The sequence below is a fragment of the Mus musculus genome, chromosome 7, assembly GCF_000001635.26.
Source record: "Mus musculus strain C57BL/6J chromosome 7, GRCm38.p6 C57BL/6J".
Lineage (NCBI taxonomy): Eukaryota > Metazoa > Chordata > Mammalia > Rodentia > Muridae > Mus > Mus musculus.
The window spans coordinates 6,125,404-6,131,488 of NC_000073.6; positions in this window are offsets into that span (position 1 = coordinate 6,125,404).

The window sequence follows — 6,085 nt, forward strand, 5'->3', positions numbered from 1 at the left end:
GCATGCATCTTTACTCCCAGCACTTGGGTGGCAGGACAACTTGGTGGTAAACAGAGTGGGTTCCAGGATAGCAGAGCCTACATAATGAGACCCTGTTTTGAAAATAAGAAAGCCCTAGAGTCAGGTGACTGGCCTGACTCCCCTACTGAGTCTTCTAATGAGAATGAAAAGCTGATTTCTGGAATGGAGGCAAGATAGCTCAATGAGTGCAGGCACTTGTTACTGAGACTGACAGCCTTAGTTAGATCCCTAAGACTGACATGAGGGAAAGGGAGAACTGAGTCCCCAAGTTATCCTCTGGCCTGACACATGCACCATGGCTTCCCTTCTTCCATTCATATAAACGTTTGAAATTTTACCATGAGTAGAAGTATGCAGCTATTCTGTGCTGATATCATTAGCATTGTCCCAACTTGGGGCTGCTTCGTAAGAATGCCTCTCTCATCCTAGGGAAGTTAACATTAGGTAGCGCCAAGGCATTTGGCCAATGTGGCATATCTGTGAGGAGAATGAGGGGATGGGAGGGGCCACAGTAGACCTCCAAAGGCTAGGGAAGTGTCAACCCTTCAGAACACTGTTGGCCACCCTGATCATCTGACGTACAGATACAGAGTACACAGCCACCATGAATGCTTGGGTTGACTACTGGTACTTATTAGCCAGGGGCGGTAGCAAAGTCTTGTAATCTCAGCATGCAGCTGGGAAGGCAGGAGACCCAGATCAAGGATATATATATATATATCCAAAAGAGAACGTGTTAGTGATCGAGCCATATGGTCCCCGGCAGCTGTATATTCTATGGACAGCTAGATACCCTGCACATTTTCAGCCTTACAGCTCATTTCATCTACAAGGACAGATGCAAAAAATAACCTTTGAGGGCTAGAAAAGATGGCTCCGTGGTTAAGAGCACTGGCTGCTCTTCCAGTGGACCTAAGTTTGATTCCCAGTTGTGAGTGGTGGCTCACAGTTATCTATAGCTCCTGTTCCATGGGATCTGCTGGTCTTTTATGGCCTCTAAGAGAACCAGGAATACATGTGGTGCACAGCCATGCATGCAGGCAAGATGCCTGTATAAATAAAGAATGAGACTTTTTCTCACAAACATAACAAAAAGCTGTATGAAATAAACCTGATAGCCATGGGCCAAGGGTTCCAGCACCCAAGCTACTTCCCCCACTGTCTGTGGAGAGCAGTGAGGGGGCCAGCAGGAGAGCCCAAAAGCTCAGGCTGCTTGCCTCTGGCTCCTGCTGAGACCTGGAAATGAAAACTACCTTCCCAAGGGCTCCACCTCAAGGTAGCCAAGAACAAACTCCAAAATGTTTGCAGTTCTCAGACAACTGATGATCATACTCAGACTCACCCCGTCCCCAATGTTGACTTCCTGGTTTTTACTTATATTTGTTCTTTGCAATGGGAGAACCACAGAGGACAGGACACATCCACCCTAGTGAATATGGTAACGTTACATTGACCAGGGTGCCAGGGTATGGGGCGAGGCTGAGAGGTGCCAATTCTTTGTATTTTTAAGGGCTTTAGTTTTCTATGTCTGGATCAGTGGACACGAGTGTCCTTAGAGGACAGAAATGTTTGATCCCCTGAAGCTGGAGTTACATGAGGTTGTGAGTTAGTGATGTGGGTGCCAGGATCTGGGGTCATCTGCAAGAGAAATAAGTGCTCTTAACCACTGAGCCATCTGTCCTGCCCCCAGTCTGTGTATCTTGCTGTAAATCTCAGCTTAGCTTACTTATGTCTGCCATCATTGCTACATCCTGCAGATTCCCTTTAATCCTGTGTACTCTTGAGCTCTTGATATTCCCTTAGTGCACAGCAGGTGGCAGTAGAGTGCCTTGTCTTCAGAGAGGAGCTGGAGAGGAGGAAGGTTCCTTTCATTCGTTCCTTATCACTAGCCATTTCTCACCTGACACTGGGGCTGCCTTCTTCCATTTTAGGGAGTTTCCTGTGCACTGTGGGATGCGGGAAAGCATGACACATGCCAGGAAGACTCGCCTGCCCCAGATGCAGCAACCAGAAATGCCACTAGGTGCTCCTTGCGGGGGCCACAACCTCCCTGGCCTGAGCCTGAATGCCACTGATTTATATTATTCTTGGAAATATCAGTATAATATCTAATGGCTTTCCCTTTATTCTTGTGAAGTTGCTGATTCAGACACAGTCAATGCTGTGAGCTGTCTGCTAATTTCTGATTCTGTCATGGGGAACTAGCAGGCCTTTGGGATTGCCAGTCCTTTGCAAGCCTGACCCATGTTGTGAGATGTCTCCAGTGATGAACAAGATGCAGCCAGGACTTTTTCAGCCATTTGGGGGGGAGGGGTGGTTTGGTTTGGTTTTGATTGTGGAGGGGTGGGGTGCACATGTGAAAATGTTCCAGGACTAGCCAGATAGTAGTAGTAATGGATGCCTTTAATTCCAGCACTCAGAAGGAAGAGGTAGGTAGATCTCTGAGTTCCTGGCCAGCCTGGCCTACAGAGTAAGTTCCAGGACAGCCAGGGCTACACAGAGAAACCCTGTCTTGAAACACCAAAGGTTGGGGGGCAGGGGGAGACTAATAATATGCATGAATCTCCTTCCACCATGCAGGTCCTGGAGATAGAACTTCAACTGTCAAGTTTGGAGAGAGGCACCTGAAGTTCTTAAGTCCCTCAAGTCTCTGGGCCACTTTCTACGTCTGTTAAGGGAAATGACAACTGCAATGTTCCGAGCACATAGCTGATGTACATTAAACTCCCCCCACCCCCACCGCCAGGATCAAACAAAACCCACCACAGCAATGCCTTCACTGGAGAAGGTGGAGGGTGGGAGTGAGCAGTCACCATGTGCACTGCCAACGGGCACAGTAAACTGATCCCATCTCTCAGGAGCAAGACAGCCTTATCTGTCAGAAGCAAACACACACATGCACAAGCATACACATGCACACACGCACACACCTGCATGCATGCACAGGCTCCTTTCATGGGGATGGGTTCCTACAGTGGCACTGGTAAGCAGCAGGGAATCAGAAACAAACCAAACAATAACTGAACCCCTTAAATCCGCACAGATGTTTGGGTGCTATTATAAGAAACTGATGGGAGCGGAGCTTGTGGCTTAGTTGGTCGAGTATATGCCTAGCATGTGTAAAGCTCTGGATATTATCCGCAGCATCGTTTAAAACCCAGCATAGGGGGCTGGTGAGATGGCTCAGTGGGTAAGAGCACCCGACTGCTCTTCCTGAAGGTCCAGAGTTCAAATCCCAGCAACCACATGGTGGCTCACAACCATCTGTAACAAGATCTGACTCCCTCTTCTGGAGTGTCTGAAGACAGCTACAGTGTACTTACATATAATAAATAAATAAATCTTAAAAAAAATAAACCAGCATAGTGGCAAATTCTGTGAACCCAGCACTCAGGAGGGGGGGGGTGTGATGATCAGAAGTTCAAGGTTACCCTCAGCTATGTAGCAAGTTTGAGGGCTGGAATGGGGAAGGGAAAGGGGGTGAGAGAGGGAAGGAGAGAGATTAAGAGATGTGTACTCTTTAGACAATCACAGATAAATGCAGTTGATGGGAACATAGATGATGGTAAAGAGAAGGTAAACAGAGACTAAGGATGTGGCTCAGAGGTAGTGTGCTTGCCTCAGGTCCTGGGTTGAATCCCCAGTAATGGGGACAACAAAGTGGGGTAAATTGGAGATACACGGTTCATATGTGGATGCCAGGTAACAGATGGTGGGTGCTACGAGATGACAAGTATGTAAATGAAGGATGGTATGTAGGACATGCTCACATTGAAAGAGTAACTTATATGTGAGTGTGTAGGTGTGTGCATAGTCACGGGTGTGCCACAGCACATGTGCAGGTCAGAGGACCCCTTTCTGGAGGCCGCGGTCTCCTCCCACCATGTGAATCCCAGGGAGTAAACTCGAGTTGTCAAGCTTCTGTGGCAAGAACTTTCACCACTGACTTATCTTCTCTGCTGGCACAGAGAAGGCGGTTCTTAAAACCCTCTAGTATGCCACTTTCCCATGTGCAGATGTGCTTCTGTGAATGTATGGCATGAAAGCAGAAGGGGGAACTGTTTGTAGAAGCAAAGGAACTACAGAGAGGTGGAAGGAGAGGTGGTAGAGGACGGGGAAGGACAAATAGAACAAAGTACAAATGTATTTGTCATAGTGAAACAGTCTAAAATTTTTCTGTGTCCCTCTCCCTCCCCCTCCCCCCTACCCCCCCCCCCGTGTGCATTCGAGCACCTGCACAAACCATATAGGGCGTCAGATACGATGGAGTTGGAGTCACAAACAATCCATGTGGGTGCTGGGAACTGAGCCCAGGTTCTTTGCTAGAGCAGGATGTGCCTTTAACCACAGAACCATGTCTCCGGCCCCAGAAACACAGTTGTCAGCTGAGTGAGGCAGTACACATATGCAGTGTCAGCACTGAGAAGGGAGGCAGGAGGATCAGATGAAGGACATCTGCAACCACACAGCAGGTTTCTGGTTATCCTGCACTACATGATACCATGTCTCAAAAAAAATACATATCTTAATTCTGTGTGCTAACTTCACAAAAACTAAGCCTTGTTTTTGTACTAAATATTGCAAAGGATGATGAATTAAGGACTGTAGAAGCTACTACATAGCTCCATAAACCTACTGTGACCAAACACCAATTCTTTGTCCAAATTCCCAGCACAGTTTCCATCAGCCCGAATAATAGTATCAATGAAAACAGTCTATATGATTTGATGAGATGGCTTAGCAGGGAAAGGCACTTGCTTCTAAGACTCATGGCAGGAGGTTGATCCCAGAATCTACACAGTGGAAGTAGAGAAGTAATTCCTGCAGGTTGTCCTCTGACTTCCACATGCAAATTCATGCACATAATCAGTGAATCGATGTTTTAAAACTCTGTGGGCTGTTTTCAATGCAGCATAGTACATGGACTTAGATTCCAATGGTTGATATCTGCTCTTCCTCTACTGAGAGAACCTGGGCACAGCACTTGGCCTCTCTGACCTGTTTACTGGAAAATGGGGCTGTTCCTCCTAGTAGGGCATAGGTGGGTACAAGACTAGGATGCCTGTGGACTGAGTGGGAGAGGGGCTCCATTGGAGGAGACCTAGGCCCGATGTCTCTGTCCGTGGTGCTGACAGGCAGGACTAAGGCATCATATAGTGGCAGAATTTAGCACACCAGCGCCAAGATGCTCTATGAATGAATGGAAGGTTTCATGGCCAAACAAGTTCAGAAAACATTGAATTCTAGATCTCAGCTGCTCCTGCTCTTTCTCCTCCTCCCACTGTCCACTTCATCGCTGGACAGCAGCAGCCCACCCTATTCAGCCTGCTTTATGGAGAGTATGGCTGCATGACTAGCTGGGAACAGGTTTGGGCAGGGGACTTATGTGCCATTTTCAAGTCTTCCAAGAGCCACAAGGAAGGGGGGAGGGAAGAATTGGCATCAAGAAACATGTCAAGCACTGTCCTATATATTAAAAAACTTGCATCTGGCATGTTCCCAAATCACCTGGGCTGGAACAGTATGCCCAAGAAACTACACCTAACGCTGGAGGTCCCTTCTGATCCTGCAGCTGTAGGGTTCTGGGGGATGCACTGGACTGGCACTGAGGAGCATCTGGAACAAAGCATGCCATGGTAACTGCCAACACCATTTCAGTATTGGGTCCAGAAACAATCTACTCCAAGCTCCTCCTCCTCCTCCGCCTCCGCCCCTTCACTGAACAGTAGCAGCCATCAAGATGCAGCCTGCTCTGCAGAGAATGCTGATATATGGCTGATGAGTGACCAGAACTTGGACCAGAGATAGAGGGGTGTGCTATTTCTATGTCTTCCATAAGCCATCCTTTTCCCAGCAGGAACAGACTACCTTCCCAACAGTGACCTTGTACCAGGTCAGCAAGGGGCTCCTTGGCAAACACATCTCTTTCTGGCTTGGGACACTCTGGGCCCCCCAACATGGTCATCCCATCATCTGGTGCTTGTCACTTGTGTGCACCAAAGTGAGGATGGCTAGGTTTAACCTCTCTCCCTTCTCCATCCCAAACTCAAGAAACAGGCAGTGC